General features: G+C 44.3%; 1 long non-coding RNA gene across 1 annotated transcript; it reads right to left on the bottom strand.

Moving 5' to 3' along the window:
- Positions 1 to 7,613: 7,613 nt before the first annotated feature.
- LOC113631694 (uncharacterized) lies at positions 7,614 to 16,622 on the bottom strand. Its single transcript, XR_003437514.1, has 3 exons — positions 14,113 to 16,622; positions 11,493 to 11,636; positions 7,614 to 8,276 (listed from the first exon to the last, which is right to left on the bottom strand). It is a non-coding gene; the product is annotated as an uncharacterized LOC113631694 (long non-coding RNA).
- Positions 16,623 to 21,863: the final 5,241 nt, after the last annotated feature.

Below are 21,863 nucleotides of genomic sequence, written 5' to 3'. Positions count from 1 at the left end.
CCGCTGAGCCTGTGCGTCCGGAGCCTGTGCTCCGCAACGGGAGAGGCCACAGCAGTGAGAGGCCCGCGTACAGCAAAATAAATAAATAAATAAATAAAAAAGTAGTAAGTACACCACTTGTATAATTTATTAAAATTGAAGTGTACGTAACTTCTAACCCACTTCTAGAAATATTTACGATAGGAATAAAAACACGAATATGTAATAATAATAAAAAAAATAAGCACAACACAGCGTGGAACTGATTTGAATACATCATTCTCAATTAAACACTAGGCTAGGAATCTCAGTGGCGGGAGGAGAGGGGAATTCGTGAGATCCCAAATGTACCCTGGTCCGCTTGTGTGGCGTTTCCTTGGCGTCCCCAAAGGCAGCGATGCGCCAGCTTCAGAGCGGTTTGTTTTCTGAATGTGCGTTTTCATGGCTCCGCTGTCCCGGGTACCCCTAGGCCTGGATTCCAGCTCGGAGCATTCACTTCTCTCTTCTCGGACTGCTTTTGTCCCAGCCAAGTATTTGTCCCCAACTTCCTGACCTGTGTCCCAAGAAGCCTAAGAGAACAGTGACACAGTGTTCTGTTCCCCGTGCCTGGAGGTGACGGGGTAACCCCCGTTAGGGATGCTGTAGAGATGACTGTCGCTTGGAGCTGGATGGACATTGGATCAGAAGACACTGAAGCCCCTTCTGGGTCTGGGATCCCATTTCTCATACAAACGCTCGGCATTTTCCACACGCCTCGCAGTCAGCACTCCTTGGGAACAGACCCCTTAGGGGAGGCTCAGTCCAGGCGGCAGCTACAGTTTGTACCGCTCTCTCGGTATCCTCACTGTTTCAGGGGGGTCCCTTTCTCTAGTCTCCACCCTGCACCCACCCTTCCTCCAGGGCCTCGATCACCACCTGATTTTCCATTTACTCCTGAGCTGATTTCATCAACGTCTGCCTTCTTCCCTTTCCCGAAAGCTACAAAGGGCTGAGCTCAGCAGGACAACTCCAGGACTTTGCATACAATAGGAGCTCAACAGCTGAATGAATGGCCGTGTCAATGTCCATCTCGGCCCCATCTCTATTCCACCTTGAAGCTGTGTGCTGTGCAGGCCAGAGTGTCCTGCTGCCTGGTTCTTGGTGCCCTGAGCTGGCCCCACTGTCTGCGGCTCTTCTCGGCCCTTACAGGAGAGCTTGGGAGCGCTGGAGCACCACAGCACCTGTTCTTTCTGCAAATGTCCTTCCAGCAAATTCACGCTTCTGACCTGCAAAAACCAGCTCCCTTGGACCTGTTCCATTGCATTTTGACTGCAGTGCCCCAGGCTGCCACCCGCGTTCAGAAGGCCCTTCATGTCGCAACAGACACACAGTCCTCTCCATCTCTGACCTAACTCCACCACGACACTGTCACTCTGCCAGCTTCCAAATTCCTGCAACGAGTGACTTTGCCCAGGGGACCCTTTGTGGCCTCAGAGGGCAGCAGGCCAGAGGGCACGTTTCAAGGACACCGGACAGCGCAGAGGGGAGGCGCCAGCCCAGGGTCAGGTCCAATCTGACGTGACCTTCCCTCAGTTCTTCCTTCACTTGTTGGCTTTGGTTTCCTCTTCAGCAGAAAGAGGAGGTTTGGACGCATAGAGTCTCTACTGGGACACGGGCCCTGAGAGCAGCCCCATCCCAGCTGGAGATCTAACATATCTCAGTCTCCAAAGGAAACAGAAAATAATAGGAGTGTTCACCTAGATTCTTAAACTTCGCCTTAGAATGCCACGGCTGAGTCTCTCATGGACCTACACTGACCAGGGCCCAGGTGAATTACTTCTCGAATGATAATAATGGAGGAAGCTTGTCAGTTTCTTAGTCCACAACACAGTGTTGAGTTCTCTCCCACAGTTCTCTACGTCCTGTGAACAACAGGGGATTTTTTCTCGGGCCCCATCTGGGTAGCAGAAGCTACAGAGGAACCACCTTGCTCTTCTCTCCCTCATTGGCACACTCAGCCAACCATCATGAGGGAGAAGAAGTTCACTTCTCCGATGGAAACAGCTCCCCCAAGGGGCCAATGCTTATGCTGGTGGTGGAAGTTGAAAAAAAAAGGGATCTAGTGATTTCAGACGCAGGTGGCAGCACGCGGCAGCGAGCAGTAGCTGGAAGCAAAATCTTAGCTCCCTGACCAGGAATCGAACCCAGGTCACCTGGATGGAAACCAGGATCTCAACCTCTAGAGCACGGGGCCAGCAGTCAGAATCTGAGTCCCCAGTCCTTTGCCTATCTTGAAAGGAAGACTCTGACAAGGTGACGGAAGGTATAGAAGAAAGTAAAGTGTTTATTAGAAAAGCAAATACATGCAGAGAGATGCGCGGACAAGCTCAGTGAGAGCATCGCGAGAGTCGTGCCTCTGGGGGGTTTAAATCCTTTTAAAGGGGGCAGTCTTCCAGGTCTTTGCCTTCTCCTTGGCCAGTCATATTGTTTTGACCCCACGGCTAATTTGTCTCTGGACCCTCCCCTGGGTGTGCACGCACCCCTCAGTCAAGATGGATTTCATTGCAAAGGCCTCTGGGGGGGAGACAGCAGACTTACTGTGGTCTGGCATCCCCTCCTTTTTGACCCCCAAGGAGCCTTTCTGCACATGTGCAATGTCTCCCTCGCCCCAAGGTTGGGAAGTGTACAACCTCTTGATCTTTCAACAGGGTTTAGCCCCTCTCTGTCCCTGCTGTGAAAGTGCCCAATGTCTGGTTATCTACCCTATTCCTGTTGCTGTTTTTCATATCAAAGTGCAGATTTCGAAATATAGACAGGAGTCCAGTCATAAACCCTGGAGCCCGTTTGTCTCTTGCCTCAGGAAATGTGAACGGGGGGCTGGTAACGAATGTCTGACCTGGAGCCCACCTTCTTCCTCCCCCCAGGAGGTGTGACCAGGAGGCCAGTTGGCCTGGAGCCCATCTATCTCCTGCCTCAGCAGGTGTAAGGAAATAACGGTTCTTCCAGAAGGTGGAGGTTTTAGCTCATTACAGCACGGCTGTGGCTCTGGGGTCTCTGATGGGAATGGATTCACTAAAGTTCTTCTCAGAGATGTGGCAGCGTGGCCCAGGACACTGTCACAGTGACCAATGCTGCTCATGGAGAGAAGAGAAAAGGGAGGAGAAGAACTCCGGTGGTTTCATCTGGAGTTGTATTTCACTGTATTCTATAGGAGAAATCAAAGTGTATCACAGAGGTCAACAGCTTCTCCTGTGAAGGACCAGATGGCAGGTATTTTAGGCTTTGTGGCCATTCGGTCTATAATGGGCTGAATCGTGCCCCCAACCAAATTCATGTGTGGAAGCCTCAACCCTATACCTTAGAGTGTGACTATTTGGAGATGGGGGTCTTTATAGAAGTAATTAAGGTAAAATGAGGCCATTAGGCAGGGGCCTAATCCAATACAGCTGATGCCCTCACATGACGAGAGACACACACAGACTAAGGGGCAATCGTGTGAGGACACGAAGAAGACGGCCGTCTACAAGCCAAGGAGAGAGGCCTCAGAAGAAACCAGCCCTGCTGCCACCTGGACTGCAGACTTCAGGCTTGAGAACTGTAAGAAGAGAACTCTATAGCTAAGCCCCCCAGTCTGTACTGCTTGTTATGGCAGCCCCAGCAGATTGAGGCACGGTCTCTGTTGCAACTACTCCACTCTGCCTTTGTACAGAGAAAACCACCACAGACACTAGGTAAACAAATGGATGGGACCGCTCCAGTAAGACTTTATTTACCAAAGGGGGTGGGAGGGACTTCCCCGGTGGTCCAGTGGTAAAGAATCCACCTTCCAATGATGCAGGGGATGCGGGTTCAATCCCTGGCCGGGGAACTAAGATCTCACGTGCCTTGGGGCAACTAAACCTGCACGCCTCAACTACTGAGCCCATGCATCTGAACGAGAGAGCCATGCGCCGCAAAGTACAGAGCCCACGTGCTCTGGAGCCCATGCGACACAACTAGAGAGAAGCCCGCATGCCACAACTGAGACCCCATGCAGCCAAAAATATAAATAAAATTAAATTAAATTTAAAAGGGGTGGGAGCCAGATCTGACCCAGGCCCCGCAGTCTGCCGACCCCTGAGAGAGCTTCATCCACAGTGCCCTTCTCAACGTCATTAGTTGGGCAGCACGTAAAATTCTAGGTGAGAACTACAGGCCCAGTGAGTGGACATAGACAAACGTCAGAACAGTTCGAGGCTTTAGGTGTCACCTCACCTGACACCTCATTTTATGTTTTATCCAATTTGCTTCTGAGAAAAACAGGGATTTTTCTCCTAATTGCCCTGTGGGAGATACTGCGTGGTTTCCAAGGAAAATAACAATTCTAAATTGTATATTATTTAATTAGTAATGTGCACTGTTTGTATGTAGAAAAAGTAGACCTAGTATCACAGCTGGCCACTGCAAAAACCCTGCCTTTGGTATCTGTGATGTGGAGCCTTTTGTAGGCAAGTTGCCTTGCGACAAGGCATTTCGGTAACCAGGCCCCTTGGGTAGAATTCAAGGTCACTCACTTAGCAATCTTTGTATAATAGGACGACTGGGCAAATGCTCTCCTAGAGAAATACTCTAACATCTTTTCCTCCTTTATACTGGGGTCCTAATAAGTACATAGCACAAGGAGAGTATGAAAGAAACACAAAGCAACTCATTGCCCAGATGAAACAGTCTGTGAATAACTGAAAACAGTATGCTGTGTTCTACACCCTAGTGCCTCGCAGCCTTGTAGATACAACGAGAATTCAGGGACTGGGGAGCACGTCAGAGAAGTTATCAGGGTGATGCTTTAGTGGGTGAAAGACACCCACTAAAGCATAACAACAGAAGGAGGAAGGCGTTTAGACGGAAGAACAACGTGAATACAAGGGTGAAGGCTTACATGGCTGGTAGGGGTAGGAAACAGGATGGATGGAGAAGCCGTATCCAGAAATACATGGAAGCTCGAAGGATGGTTCTCAACTGCAAGTGGGAGGAGAGGGGGTAAGCAAAGTGAGCTGGGAAGTTTCTAAAATACAGATGCTGCCTTTGCCAACCAGAGCAAAGCATGAAAGACGGAAGGACTTGCCAGACCTTCCCAGTGACCCTGATGCCCCCACCTCGTTCTGATGGGCAAGAGGCCAGTGATTTCCAAAGCATGGCTCCTGCATCGGCATCACCTGGTAACTTACTGGAAATACAAACGTGTGTGTGCCACCCCTGACTTACCGAGACAGAATCTCAAAAATCTGTGTTTTCGCAAGGCCTCCAGGTGAGTCTGCTGCGTGGTAAACTCAGAACGCTGGGCAAGGGGCCCATGCTGTTCCACCCTGGCCACCAGGTACAGTCATCTGGGGAGCTTTCAAAGATTTGATGTCATTGTTTGGGGGTGGGGTCCCAGCATACATTTGTTAAAAGTTCCCTGGGTGATGTGCATACAGTACTGAGAACCCCTGAGCAAGACAGTTGAGCCAAAGCTGCAATGTGGGAAATATCGAGGCAAATATAATGTCCCCACTTGGGTTAAAAATAGGGACCAATACTCAAACAAATACTTGTATGCTAATGTACATAGCGGCACTATTCACGATGGCCAAAAGGTGGAAATAACTCAGATGTCCATCAGCAGGTGAATGGACAAGCAAATTGTGGTCTATCCATACAATGGAATATTATTCAGCCATAAAAAGGAAGGAAGTTCTGATGCGTGTCACAACATGGATGAACCTTGAAAACATTATTCTTGGTGAAAGAAGCCGGTCGTAAGAAGCATACTGTATGCTTCCACTTGTATGAAATTTCCAGAATAAGCAAATCCATAGAGACCACATGCAGACTGGTGTTTGCTTAATGGGGTTTTCTTTCAGGGTGATGAAAACGTCCTGGAACCAGCTGGAGGTGATGGTGGCCTGACATTGTGAGTGCACGAAATGCCACAGAACTCTACACTTCAAAACGGTTTATGTTGTGTTTTGTGAATTTCACTTCAATAAAAAAAAATAGGAATTAAAAAAATACATATAAACCCTTCTTAAGAAATATACACAGCAAAAAGGGACAGGGCACAGTTTGCCTGCCAGCACTGCAGTGTGGTCCTGGGCTGTTGGTTTTCCCCACATTCTCCCAGCCCCGCTCTCCCCACACCAAGCAGAGAGCCTGGCTTTGTCTCTCACTTCCAGCTGCAGTTTGATCAGGCAGGTGGAATGCATCTGCTCTTTGCTGTTGTTCTATTGGCCCACGTTTCTACGTGTTTCTAATTTGAGGGCCTACTGTCTTAGTCTGCTCAGTCTGCTGTAGCCAAAATACCATCGACTGGGGGCTATGTTGTCACACAGCTAGCCTTTTTCTCCCAGTTCTGGTGGCTGAGAAGTCCAGTCAAGGTCTGGCAGATTCAGTGTCTGCTGAGGGCCTGCTTCCTGGTTCACAGATGACCATCTTCTCGCTGTGTCCCCACAGGGCAGAAGGCGGAGAGAGAGCTCCTTGGAATCCCTTTCTAAGGGCACAAATTCCATTCATGAAGGCCCCACCCTCATGACCTAATCATCTCCCAAAGGCCCCACCTCCTAACACCGTCACATCGGAAGGGACAGAAACATTCAGTCTATAGCCCAACTGAGAGGTTAGGGGCTATTGACATGTTTTTTTTTTAAATTCCTTCATGGCTCAGATTACACATTTTCACAGAAATATGAAATGTAATTACTATAGGGTTAATCAAGACTAATGGGATGGTCTAAATATTCATCTTTTCAAAGTGTCAGATGTTATAATTCTGGAACTCAGAATTATTATGACAGAGGGTCCCACCAATATGAGGAGGTTCGTACCAAAGAAGATGACATGAAAAAGCCAAGAGAAAAGGTGACTTTGAGGAAGTTACACGTGGGCAACATGTAAGTTGGCACCATCTCTCTGGAGCACGACTTGACAACACAAGACTGGTTTTAGGTGCTGCACACCCCACGAGCCAGTCTTCTGTATCTAAAAATATATCATAAGGAAATAAGCATGCAGGTCACAGTGTGTGGCTACAAGGTAGTCTCGTAGATGTGTTTATAAAAAGGAAAACTAAAACTTGACCCAAATGTCAAACCATAGGCTGCCCGTTAAATAACTGATTCCACATCAATACAATGAAAATCATTCAGCAGTCACAAACAACAGACACTTCTTAAATAAATTATAGTTCAGCCGTTCATTAAAAATTATTTGTGGGAAGAATAAGAAGACTTCTACTTCCAGGCAAAATGGGCCAAGGAGACCAGATTTACCCTCTCACCAGAGATGACTGGAAAAATGGCCAAAATACATGAAACAGAGGTTTTCAGACACTGGATAACAGGCAGCACAGGACAGTCACCCCAGAGAGAAGGGATACAAATAAAATGATGTCTACAATGACCTCCAGCTTCCCGCCTTGAGAAATTTTCCAGACCCTGGTACAGAAAAGGAGACCCAGTCAGAGCCCAGGGTCTCGCTGAGCTGAGGAGACATTAGAACTGGGAGTCCAAGGAGGCCAAGGCAGCTAAAGTTCACAGGACTGAGCATCAGCGAGCAGAGCCAAACAACGAGACAGGTGCAGAAATTCCTACCTGCCTCTTAAAAGGATACCTATGATTCCACTGGGCCCACCAGATAAACCAGGATAACCTCCCATTTCAAGATCCCTAACTCAGTCCCACCTGTAAAATCCCTTTTGCTGTGTAAGGTAACAAACTTACAGCCTCCAGGGATTAGGCCGTGGCCATCTTTGGAGGGGCTGATATTCCGCCTACCCCGGTGATATAAATAAATGATGGCTCAAATTTTAAAATGGCAGGGAAGAGGCCAATATTCCTTGCAGAATATTCCAAATCACTTAAGCAACTACTCCCTGTCCACAACATGAAGCTTCACCTCCTACGTCCTCAAGCACGGGCTGGACTCAGTTCTTGCCTCCAAAGAACAGAGTATGAAAAGGGGGAAGTAGTAATTGTACCGCAGAAACTTTGCAAACGCCGCCTTCACCAAGTGATCGGGGTTACTATCACAGTGAGAAGCTGTGTTGGCAGAAAGCACCCCGACACGATGCGAGAAGAAGGCCACTTCACCTCTGTGAGATCCTCCCCAGAGACCTATGGCTCCAGTCCAGTCATAAACAAAACATCAGACAACTCCAAATTGAGGAACATTCTGTGAAATACCTGACTGGTACTCCTCAATGCTGGAAAGGTCATGAAAAACAAAGGAAGGCTGAGAAACTGTCGCCAACCAGAGGAGACTCAGGACATGACCAAATGCCACGTGGTGCCCTGGATGGGATCCTGGAAAAGGAAAGGGATATTAGTGGGAAAACAAGCGACATCTGGATAGAGTTTAGTTAATAGTAATGTATCAATATTGGTTTCTTGACACATATACTGTACAGTGGCAACGTAAGTTATCCACATCGGGGGAAGCCATGTGAGGGGCATATGGGTGCTCTCTCTATTATTTTTTATAACTTTTCTGTAAATCTAAAATTAGTCTAAAATTTTAAAAAATTAAACCAAAATAAAGGTTTGTTTTCAGACATACAAAGGCTGAAAGGATGCATTGCCAGCAGATCTGCACTTCAAGAAGTATTCAAAGCAATCCTTCAGGCAGAAGGAAAATGCCGCCCGATGGAAATCTGGGTCTACGTCAAAAACCCAAGAACCAGAAACGGTGACTACGTGGTAAATATAAAGACTCTTTTTCCTATTATTTATATCTCTTTAAAAGATAATTAACAATAAACGTGTATTGTGGCATTTATAACATACACAGACGTGAAAGATGTGACAATAGCACATCTTTGTGCTATTGGAAGTGTGCAGTTTCAGGTTCTGATACTATATGTGAAGTGGTGCGATATCGTGTGAAGATACACCGTGATGAAACGAGATGCACACTGTCAACCCTAAAGCAACCACTGAGAGAACAAAAGCTTACAGCTAATAATAGCTAATAAGCCAACAAACGGGATAATATATAATAAAAAATGAGATAAAATAAAATCAATCTTTTCTGCCAAAAAAGGCAGAAAAGAGAGGAACAAAGGAACAAACAAAAAACAGATGGAAAAAATAGGAAACAAACAGCAAGATGGTGGATTTATACCCAACCATATCAATAATCACATTAAGTGTATGTGGTCTAACACCCCAATTAAAAGGCAGAGATTGCTGTACTGAATTAAAAGATAAAAACTGCTCAACTACACACTGCCTTCAAGAAACTCACTGTAAGTAAAGAGACATAAGTAAGTTAAAAGTAAAAGGGTGGATAAAGATATATCACGCTCACTGTAACCAAAAGAAAGCCAAAGCGCCTATGTTAACATCAGACAAAGTAGGTTTCAGAGCAACAAATATTATCAGAGATAAAAAGGATTATTTTATCATGATAAAGGTGTCAAGATAATGATTAAGAGAACATAACAATCCTAAATGTTTACACATGTAATAAGGAAGCTTTAAAATATAGAAGAAAAGGCTGATAGAACTACAAAGATTAACAGAAGAAGTCACAGTGATAGTGAGAGACTTCAGTAGCCCTCTGCCAACAAGCGGTAGAAAAAATAAACAGAAAACCAACAGGCTATAAAAGACCTGAACAATACCATCAGCCAAATCAACCGCATTGAATTCGTTTATGGAATACTGTATGCAGCAATCGTAAAATACACGTTTTTAAGGGCACACATAACATTTACCAGACGGACCATATTCTGGGCCGTAAAACAAGCCTCAACATGTTTTAAAGGACGCAAGTCACATAAAGTACATTCTCTGACCACAGTTAATAATCAATAGTAGAAAGATCTCTGAAAAAAAAATCCTCAAATATTTGGAAACTAAATAGTATACTTCCAAATAATCCATGGGTCAAAAATAAATCAAAAGGTGCAAACTATTACATATAGGATGGTTGGACAACAAGGTCCTACTGTACAGCACAGGGAACTATATTCAATGTCCTGGGATATATCATAACGGAAAAGAATATTAAAAAGAAGGTGTATGTATACATATATATATATATATATGTATAACTGAGTCACTTTGCTGTCCAGCAGAAATTAATACAAAACTGTAAATCAACTATACTTCAATTTAAAAATAATAAAAAATAAATCAGAAGGAAAGTTAGAAAGTATTTTTAACACAATGGAAATGAAAATACAACATATCAAAATCTGTAGGATGCAGATGCAGCAGTGGAGATCCTAATAGGACTTTCCCATCCCCCTGGGCCCTGCTCAGACCTCACCTCAAGGCTCTGAGCTCACTGGAAACCTTAAAACCAGAGACACTGCTGAGATGCAGATAAGATCCGAGGCAGCCTGGCGAGGCCAGTGTGAGTGACTCTGCTGCAGCCCAGCCGTGCGGCTCAGCCTGAGGCCAGCCAGCCATCTTCCCAGCCGCCCTCAGGAGGTGCATACCTCTCCGGCACATTTCTACAGGCCATGGGGCTCTCAGGGCTGCTTCCAGCAGTTAAAATTCCTACAAGTTAAAGCTTCCTGTTAACTTACCTAGTTATCTGAATCCCACAGTACACGGAAAGCTGCTGGGGGCAGAGATGCTGTCTGCTCCACTTTGGTCCCTCTCAGTATCAAGCACGAGAACTATGGCTGAACTTAAGCATCTTAACTGCAACTTAACGCCTCCACTTGGAAGTCAAAAGTGCAGTTTTTATAACAGCTGCATCATATTCTATTCTAATTATTCCCTAACGTTGCTCTGGTATGCATCTTATGGTAACACGTCAAGATGAATCCTTCACTCCCACTTCATTCCACTGTCCTTCTCCTAGTCTTCAATTTTGTCTAAATAGCACCACCATATACCTTCAAGCCAATGCCTAGAAGTTATCCTTAACTCATATCCCTCTTTCATACCCCACAGCCATCCATTCGTCCTAAGGTCCTGAAGGCTCTCTGTCCAAAACACATGGCAAGTCGACTTCCTTCTCTCCATCTTCACTGCTCCACCTTGGTTCAAATTCATCTCTTATCTGAATTAAATTGACCCCTGACTGCTGTTTCGCTCCTCCATCCATTTCCAACTCTGCCTCCAGACTGGCCTTTTCAAGACATCTTCCTACTTAAACTTTTCCAATAATTTCTCTTTAATCTCAGGATAAAATCCAAACTCTGAACATAACCTACAAGGTCCTAAATGATATGGTCATTTCCTACTCTTCCTCCTTGGCTTTGTCCTTCCTCCCCATCTCTTGCTAGATTAAAGCCTCAGCAGTCTCTCCTCTGTTCCTTGAACTCCCAAGCTTCTTCCTGGTGCAGGGCTTTGGCACTGGTTCCCTCTGCTGGGCACCTTCTCCCCTCAGACATTCGTATGTGTAGCTTCTTGCCATCATCTGGCTTTCAACTCAAACCCGACCTCCTCTGAGAAGTCTTTCTTGACAAAGCCCCAGCCAGCACCTTTTAAAATCAGGACCCTGGTGTATTTTCTACACGATATTTAATATTGAAATTATTTTATTTGTCTATTATTTTTCACCTCCTTGCAGCAGAATGTGAGCTCCCTGGAAGCAAGGCTCTGGTTCACCACCATCTTCCTGGTGTTTAGGACACACCTGGCTCACGGCAACCACTCATAAGCACCTCCCGAAGACGCTGAGGAATGAACTGCAATTTTCAATATCTGTAATTTATCAAAAAAGTAAACATTTTCCTGTGGAAAATTTCAATAGAAAGGAATATAGTTATCCAGATTCAATGTAATCATTTCTTGATGGGCTTGAGATCTGCAATTAGTATTCAATATGAATTCAAAAAGGTAGAGCAGCGACAGAGTTGATCCTAGCTTCTGAAAATCAATTGAGTACAAAGTTTTAAGAAATCGTTGCTTAGGAATATACAATTAAGCAAATTAACCCCAGCTACATTAAAAAGATTTATGGCCTTTGGTGTATCTGCCATTACTTTATTTGAGTTAGGAAGGAATTTATTGCCTTTAAATACCCAGCATTAGTGACAGAAAAGGTGAAACAGCCCATGGATCATCTCAAGTTTTATCTACTATTTCTCTTTGAAAATATACACTTCCACTGAGTCCTTATTCCCTTGAATATATTAAAGAGTAGAATCCTCTGAAAGACACATAATTTTAGAGCTCTCTACCTTCTATGGCATTCCCAAAGAAGATCAAAAAAGCATACTATAGTGTCTACCCTACAACAGTGCCTACTGCTGATCTAAAGGCCTGCTCTGTACTGGGTAGTGTGGGCTTTGGCTCACAACAGGAATCGGATAAAATATCTTCTGAAGATAGAGCATCTTTCCCCACTTGCCACATACCCACATCTCTCCACAGCCCCAAGGCCTCCCCTGCCCACCCCGGACCACAGTGGCAGCTCCCATCTCCAGCTCTCCCGAGTCTGCCTGTCGGAAGAGTTCTGTACTCTTCCCTGGGCCAAACAACCAGGCACTCTGCATAATGAACAAAACATTTACTGTCTCATAACGTACCTCATCTCAGGGCCACCAGAGGGCCGTGAAACAAGCACAGGTGTGCACAGGTGCGTGTTATCTCAGGGCACCTGGACGAAGGGACAAAGGGCAGGGCCGAAGTCAAGCCAGCTGAGTTCGCCAAGCCAGGTTCTCATGGGGCTGCATATGCCCAGCTGAGGCACCCTTTCTCATCCAAATACACATGTGCCACGTGGATTAAGGCTGGGAAAAAAAAAAGATTCCTCAACTCTCCTAAGACCTGCAAAACAAGAAGGTGGTCTCTCCTCTCAGACCAATCTGATTCTTTTCGCTGAAGAGGAATGGAAACTGAAGGATATCAGAGGTCAGAGACTGGCCCAAAGGGTTTTCATGGTCTCTTCATTCCCACACCAAGGCAGCTAGTGCCCGCACTGCTTCCAGCCCTCTGCCTGAAGGGGGTCTGGATGGCGCTCTGTATTTAATGGACAGGTGACGACCAAGGCAGCAGTCTTCTCCATCTGAATGTCTTCACTCTGGTGGGACAGCCTCCAAAGCGAGGAGGTTCTCAGAGCCTTTCAACTTGCTCTGGGGCAGAAATTATGGGCCCGAGTTAATAGTTAATCACAACTCTCTTAACTCAATTGGTTCAATGAAGGACAATTATTTTCTAGTCTTACTTTTCTAGTAAGAAAACAGAAAGCTCATATCGTATATCAACTATATTTCAATATGAAAAAAAGTGAAAAAATAAAAGAAAATGGAAAGCTAAGTCATACAATTTGTAAACCAAGAGAGGATCCCCCCAGAAAATTTGCAGAAATTACCTATTCTCCCTACTTATCATAACAGATAGCTTATCTGCTGGGAAAGAGACTCAGAACTATTTGGAGAACCTTGGTTAAAAATAATCAACAACTGGGCATACATCCAGAAGAACTAAAAGTAGTGTACACCTAAGTTCACACAACATTATTCACAACAGCCAAAAGGTGGAAGCAGTGTCCATCAACAGATGGATGGATAAACAAAATGTCATCTACAGATACAGTGCAATATGGTTCAGCCTTTAAAAGGAAGGAAATTCTGACACCTCAGGCTACAATGTGGATGAACCTTGAAGACATCATGGTAAGTGAAATATTCCCATTGCAAAAGACAAATATTGTATGATTTTACTCATATGAGGTCCCTAGAGGAGTCAAATTCGCAGACAGAAAGTAGAGAGGTGATTGGGAGAGGAACGAATAGGGAGTTGCTGTTTCATGGGTGCGGAGTTTCATTTTGGCTACATGGAAACTTCTGGCGACTGGACGCCCGGTGTTGTCACTGCACTTGAAGCAGCTGGATTGTATCCTTAAAAGGCTCTAAGAAGGTAAATTTGATGTTACGTGTATTTTGGCACAATTAAAAAAACAATCAGCAATAATTACAGTTCATTAATTTCATCCTTTTCCGTTAATAAAAATCTCCACATATTAATGTCAGATGGTCTTAAACCCATAAACATATTTTCCTGGGAGTTTTCCATCAAACCTCTCTAATCTGTAATCCTTTTCCATTTATATCAAATTCATTTATCTGAATCCAATTTAACACAGAGGAGACTCACTTGGATTAAAATAATAAGGTGTTTGATTTTTTTTGACACAATATTTGTATTTTCTGACTTTAAAAAAAGTATTGCTTACCAGAAACTCTGTATGTATGTTTTCACCATAATCCATGTCCTTGGTTCTCTGATCACACAGAGAAAACACTGTGGTTCAGCGTCTGAGCTTCCAGAGCAGATCATCCACTTGGTAACTGGGAGACGCTGGGCAAGCTACTTAGGCTCTCTGTGCTTCAATTTCTTGATCTGTAAAATAACAAACATAGTTGTACCGACCTCTGTGGTAATGTTGGATGATACGCGTGGCACATTGCGGCTTTCCCGTATTGCTCAACTTAAGTTATTGAACTTAAGAGTTACTGAACTCCTACTGATGTTGTTACAGCAAATATGGGTCCTAAGACCCTCCCTCCCCTGTGGCTTCCTGGACCGGTTCTACTGGAGCCTCACTCTCCCTTCTCTGCGTCAGCAGAAAGAGTGGAGACCTGCCGTTCCACAGCTTCTCCTCAACAAACTCCTCACTCCGTGGGCACCCAGGGCTCAGCTGCACTCCAGCAGAATCCTCTGCTGCTGCCGCCTGACACATAACGAACGATCCAAAGATGTCTGCTGGGACTTCCCCAGCAGTCTAGTGGTTAAGACTACGCGCTTCCACTTCAGGGGGCGCAGGTTCGATCCCTGGTCAGGGAACTAAGATCCTGCATGCTGCACAGCATGGCAAAAAGAAAAAAAACAAAAATGTCTGCTGAAGGAGGGAATGAATGAATGAATCAACCAATCAATTTTCCAGCCTTGCTAAATGCTGCCAATAAGTTAATGAAGCAGGTGACCATGGCAGATGAACGGCAGATCCTTCTTTTTAGGTCAATAATGTTAATAAACACTTTGTGTCAACTTCCTGTGATTGACAGCAACACTAATGGGTTAATTCCATCTGGGCTGGGTACCTGTGGAGTCTCTGTAAAGCACACAATGATATTCATGAAGGCTGCCTGCAATTTTAATTGGGCTGAAAATGCTGGGTGGTAGGGAATGTGCACCATATTTCTTTCCCATGAGATCCCACAGATGCTTAGAACGAAAAGAGTTATTCAAGATAATAATCATATTGTAATAAACAAAGTATTACAGTAGCTGGGTTGGCCTTGTGAATTTTCTACAATGAATCCGCTTACTTCAATTTACTTCAAATTGTTCAGCAGGATCAAAGACACTGTTGAAGAAGGAGAATCAATGGTCCTACTCTAATCAGCAGAGATCTAATAGCCTAGCTGAGAACCCAAGATATGGCATCATCAAGTGCAGCACTGCCCAATGCAGTACTGGGCAGTGAGGGGTGGGCAGCCCAAAGCAGGCGCATCAGAAACAGAAAATCCAAGGGGCCAAATGCAAGAAACCAAACAGAATGACGCAACGTAAAATGAAACCAACAGGAAGCAGCCATTATAACCTTCCTCCACGAGGTAAGTGTGAGCACTTCTAAAACGAAAATAAAGATAAACTGTCAGCAGAAAAAGAGAAACTATAAGAAAGGGCCAAATGGAAATTTTAGAACTGAAAAATAGAATGTCTGAAAGAAACAAGGCACTTGGGAGGCGCAAGAGCAGAATGGAGATGACAGAAAAAGTTCCCTGAACTTGAAGATGGAGCCATAGGAATGATCCAACCTGAAGAACAGACAGAAAAAGGGCAGAAACATAAACAGTCACAGGGACCTGTGGGACAACACCCGTATCACTGGAGTCCCTAAGAAGAGGAGAAAGATGTGACAGTCAAAATATTTGAAGAAATAATGACTAAAAACTCCTCAAATTTAGTGAAAGACATAAATTTTGAGATTCAAGAAGTTCAGGGAGCCCCAAACAAGGTAAACTCAAAAAAATAAATAAACCCACGCATATACACATCAAAATTAAACTGCTAAAAACCAAAGATAAGGTCTTGAAAGCAGCCGTAGCAAAATGATACATTATGTGCAGGGGGATAATAATCAAATACCACAGATGCTAGAGAATACAAAGGATTCCTTGTCAGAATTCATAAAAGCGGTGGAGTGAAATCTTTAAAGGGCTGAAAGAAATACCAATGCAGAATTCTATATGCAGTGAAAACATCCTTCAGGGGTGAAGGTAAAATAAGGGTATTCTCAGGTGAAGGAAAACAAAAGAATTCACTGCGGGTGTGTTTGCTCTAAGAGAAATTGCTAAAGGAAGTTTCCACTGGAGGAATATATTCCCAGAGGGAAACTTGGAATTTCAGGAATGAAGGAAGCACAATAAAAATGATAAATGTCTGGTTAAGTGATATTTTTCTCTTTTTAAGTTCTCTAAAATATGTATGAAGGCTGAAAGCAACAATTTAACATTGTCTGGGAAGCTGTCAGTGTATGTAAATACGATACATGTGACACCGTAAGATAAAGGGGGAGGGTAAAGAGACCTATGTGGTTGCAAGCCTTCTAGGTTTTACCTGAAGCTGTAAAAAAAAAAAATTAACTCTAGCTAGACTGTAAAAACTTAGACCTGTGTATTATAATCCCTAGAGCAACCACTAAAAAAAACACAAAGGGATATAGCCAAAAAACTAACTGATATATTAAAATAGAATACTAAAAAAATACTCAAAGGAAGGCAGAAAGGGGGAACAGAAGAAGGAAAAGCGGAGGAAACAAACAGAAAATCACAAAATGGTGGGACTAATTCAACTATATGGATAAACACATTACATCACACCATTTCAAAAACAAAGATGGTGAGATTGGATTTAAACCAAAGAAACCTATATACTGTCTACAAGAAACCGACTTTAAATATGATGATATATTGGGTTGACCAAAAAGTTCGTTCGGGTTTTCCCATAAGCTGTTACAGAAAAACCCGAACGAACTTTTTGGCCAATCCAATACATACATTAAAAGTTTGGAAACAGATAAACCACATAAATCCCAAAGAAAAGAAAGTTGTATTGTCTATATTAATATCAAATAAATTATGCTTCATATCAAGGAAAATTATTTATCAGAGATTAAAAGGGACAATACATAATGATAGAACAGTCAATTCATCAAGAAGACATACAATCATCAATTTGTATGCACCTAACAACAGATCATGAAGCCGAAACTGATAGAACTGAATGGAGAAATAGGTAAATTCACAATTGTACTTGGAAACATCAACATCCCTCTCTCAGAAATCTACAAAACAAGCGGACAGAAAATCAGTAGGTGACATTTAGAGAATACCCATCGGATCGTGATAGAATACCCATTCTTTTCTAAGGTACGTGGAAACGTCACCAAGATAGACCATATGCTCTCAACGTATGGTTTGCTAAACAAACTTGAGCAAATCTAAAGGAACTGAATTCATACAGACTCTGTTCTTGGACCATAAGGGAATTAAACTCCAAGGCACATGTTCTTCACTGGCTCCCAGAGCTGCCTGCGTTGACCATCAGTTGCCTATGGAAGTAATTTGCTGATAATTCACCCTTTATTGGCTGCCTCTGCTCTCCTGTCTTACTTTCCTACCTCACACCAATGCTTCCTGGGATCATTTACCAAACAAACTCCTTTCTTGGGGTCTGCTTCTAGGAGAACCCAAGCTCTGACTACTGCATAGACAGTTAATTCTTGTTATTCATGGAAGTTAGATTCTCCAAAGTCAATGTAGTTAGTGAATACTGAATTAGTGGATACCGACCCATGGCTCCTAGGAAAAACACAGGGCCAGGTTCCTGTGAGCCTCTGGTCAAAACATTTTCATCAACTGGTCAACACAGAACCTTGTTTGATATGTATTTTTGTTTAAACACGTCTTATTTAATATATATTGTTGATTCATTAGGATCAAACTCATGCCAGCAGCGCTGTAGCTCATGCCTGAATGATGTATTTTCCCCGTAAGGCATGTCACAGCCTTCTTGCTCTTAGGGACACTGGACAGCACTTCGCACTAGACTTGGGGACCATTTAAACAGCAGAATCACTCTCAGCACCACCACTACCAACAACAAAAAACAAAAATGTGGAAAACATTATACTAAATAGACCGCAAAAAGGACATGTATTTACAGTGTGGGATAGAACAAGAAGGCAGAGGTCTCCTTGATCAGTCTCAGCTGGGAACACGCGTGCAGGGAGACTCAAGTCTGTACGTGTCTGCAAATAACAGAGGAAGCCCCGGGGGTACTGATTTTGAGGTTACGAATAAATTTTCACAAGTTAGGTGAATTCTCAAATAAAGAATCTGAGAATAGTGAGGATGGACTGTGTCTTTTCAATCTTTTTTTAAAGTCTTAAAGTGGTGATTTATGAATAGAACTTTAAACTTTCTTATACAGAAAGGAGAGTCTGGGTCACCTTTGCTGGTCAGCAAGGATGCCCTCTGTTCCACCAAACAGGGATGCTCTCTTTCAAAACCCTGGAACCAACGTATACTATATAACACTGTGCTGAATACAGAGCCTATGGTTTTTTTGTGGCTCTTTTCAGCTGACTTTTTATTGTGGCCATTGTTCTTGTTCTTTTCTATGCATTTGGACAGGTTATAAGTTAAGCTTTGGTGTAAACATGAAGAACTGGGAGGACCCTGGAAAAAAACCTGCCATTACTTATACAATAATATCTATCGGTTCCAATCATTCTCAGACAGGGATGCCTGAGGGAGATTTCTTTGCCAGTTGAAAAGTAATCCTAGAGCCCAAGGCTGGTTTAATGTTTGCACAAACACCCCCCAAAAAGTGGATAAAACCAGCCTTGGGTGAATGAACACATCCCACAGGTGATGAGAACTACAGCAGGGGTAGAACAGTGGGTCAAATGTTTACTTCTGAAATGTCTTTCTTCTCTAAATCACAACTATTGGAACTAGGAAAGAACACTCAAATGCATATAAGATTCCAGAAGACTACCATTAATATCTCTGACATGAACATACAAGGTTGTGTAGGAAGATGATACAAAGCCTAACTAGGAAAAAAAAAAGAGCAATTAATTTGGAAAAGAAAGCATCATAGCAGCATAGGTTTAACTGATCTCAAGCAATGTCATTGCAAGAAACAGTTGCGATACAGAACACAGAACGTGACTAACGATCTTTAACGACTAACGGAAGACATAACATATTTTCCCCCCAGAAATTTATAGAGTTAATAATACCACAGCTTCCTTGGTGCCACTTTTTCTAGTTTGTTTTACTGCAGGAACCTAGCAATAGTCAAATTCTTTCTCCGTGAGCTACCACTCACTGAAAAAGAAATATTTCAAAGCACAGAAACACTGATGTTAATTCCTTCTGACAACTTAATAAAAAGGTAGCAATTTACTCACAACATATTATCAAACATGGAAAAATATGGCGGAGATAAGAACTTTTAACACACATTCACAGGGTATTTTGTGTCACGGAGTGTGTCAGGAGAAGGGCAGTGGGGTTTACCGTAAGGGTAGGAGACTTCCCCGGGTGTCCCTTGGGTGAGTAAATGACTCAGCACACACATAACATAGTGACAGCTACTTTGAGAAAGAGAAGCCTGAGAAGATCACCGGAGATCTCCTGTGAAATCACAGAAGGAGGGGACACACCCAGTGGAGGGTCAGAGGAGACTTCCTGGATAAGATAGTGCCTGGAATGAGAGAACATGCAAATACAGAGAGAGAAACTGAGCATCCCAAGTTCACCGGAAACGAAAAGGTTCAAGTGTGGGGCTGGTGAGAGATAAACTGGGCCGTAGGCTAGGGCCAAGTCTTGAGGACTGTATACGTCAGGCTAAGAAGTTTGGATTTGTTCGGAGGCGAAGGGGTCCCACTGTGAGATTTTCAGCCAAGCGGGGATGATTAGGGGAGAATCATGAGTATCGTGTCAGGTTTACAAGGTAGGGAGATCAGTCAGGAAGCAGGAAGAGAGTGGATTGCAGATGCAGGGCTGAGATCAGCAAAACCGGTCAGTGGCTGTTATAGGAACCCAGTAATCTAAGCAACAGTAACCCAAACATGATAAGTGCCTGAGGTAAGACAGTGGTAGGGGAAAAGGGGGGGAAATGAAGAAATACTTAGGAGGCAGGATCACCAGGACATAGCAACCAACAGAAGTGATGTGTCAGTGAGACAGAGGGAGCCCGGGTGCTTCCGGCTTCCGGTCTGCATGGTTAACTAAATAACGATGTCAGAATGTCCCTCGTGACTGAGCACGACAGGCTTTTCACACATCATTATAACAGCACCTGATGGTTTAAAGATCGGAAATTAAAATAATACTACGACTGCAGGAGTGTCAAACATGGTAGATTCTACTCTGTAATGTTAAAAAGGAAACATTTAGCTCCAACACTGAGCACAACACCGTGCCCCTAAGACTCATGACAGCGGCGGACAGCTCCTCCCGGGCACCTGCGGCCACGAGGGGGTATCAGGGATTCTCTGCACGCAGAACAGGATCAACTCCCCTCCTAGGCAGACCCCTCCCCTGCAGTCAATACTCTAAGATCTAACCAGATGGGACGTCCCCCTCCCAAAGCCTTCATAAGCACTGGGGGAACCTGCTCATATCACAGGGTGATTACAGCTTTAGGTGAGGTCTTGACTGGGCTTCCGCGTTTCTCTTCTTTTTTCTTTTTATCATTTTTTTTGCGGTACGCGGGCTTCTCACTGTTGTGGCCTCTCCCGTTGCAGAACACAGGCTCCGGACGCACAGGCTCTGCGGCCATGGCTCACGTTTTTACACTGACTCTATAAACCAGTTTTTCAAATTCTTTTTTATCATCCTGCTGGTTCCCTAATTAATGGGTTAGGTAAATCTTTGACACATGCTCCTGTATTTTTTAAATGATACTTTGACAAAAACGGCAAATTTCCCATACCCCCCTTTTCTGTGTAAAATATAGTAGGCATAAGCCTGAGAAGACTTCACTTGTCTTACGAAAAGTCTCACCATCCAAATATGCTTACCAGTAAGGAATTTTTTTTAAATTAATATTTCTGTGAGCGGTGTTTCACCTTCCGGAGCCCAGTGAGTCTTCCAGTATCTCAATCTCTTCTCAGGCATTTCCATTACCTCCGAGGGTTACTTACGTCAGCCTGAGAGAGGTTCTCAGGCCTTTGAGAGGCTCATCTCAGCCTACCAACCATCACCTTGTAACATCTGGAGAAAGGGTTCAGAATAAGTCCAAAGTGTTCTACACGGCCTTCAGTCTTGCCCCCCACCTATGATGAAGCATAAATAATAAAATTACTTGGGACTTCAACCACTTGCAAGTCTCAGGTCCTCGGGGAAGTCATCTAATTAATCTTCACGGCCCTCACGTTACACATCAGCAAAACAGGGCGACAGCATTTTCCCTGCAGGGCTTCTCAGAGGATAACAACGAGCCTGGCTCACTCTAGCTGGTCCGCAGGTGTCAACTCCCTTCATCTAAAAATCTGAATTTTTTTCCTCCGGGACCTGGACGAGGCGACAAAAGCCCTTCCAACTCTCAGGGTTTCTTCCCCATAAAAACAGTTTGTTAAATGCTTTGGCAGAACTCAAAAACACCCTGAGACGGTGACTGACCTGAAAAGCTGGATTTAAACTGTTCGACAGAGAATGTCTGACGCCCCCACTCTACCGGGTCTTCGAGTCGCTCACTTTGCGGAGCGAACACGTGCCTTTCACGCGCCCTCGGCTGCCTCCCCGCCTCCGGCCTCTAAGCGGGGTCGGCTGGTGCTCCAGCCAACCCCGCAGGGCCCTAGGGCAGAGCCACGCGCCTCCCGCCCCCGGCCCCGCCCCGGCCCCGCCCCGGCCGCTGATCCGACCCAACCTATCACTCCCGGCCCCACCCCCCGCGCGGGCC

The sequence above is a fragment of the Aethalodelphis obliquidens genome, unplaced genomic scaffold (assembly GCF_003676395.1).
Source record: "Aethalodelphis obliquidens isolate GAN/ISIS:26980383/991018 unplaced genomic scaffold, ASM367639v1 scaffold34, whole genome shotgun sequence".
Classification (NCBI taxonomy): Eukaryota; Metazoa; Chordata; class Mammalia; order Artiodactyla; family Delphinidae; genus Aethalodelphis; species Aethalodelphis obliquidens.
Note: the sequence above shows the minus strand (reverse complement) of the source record. Positions and strands in the feature narration are given on the sequence as shown.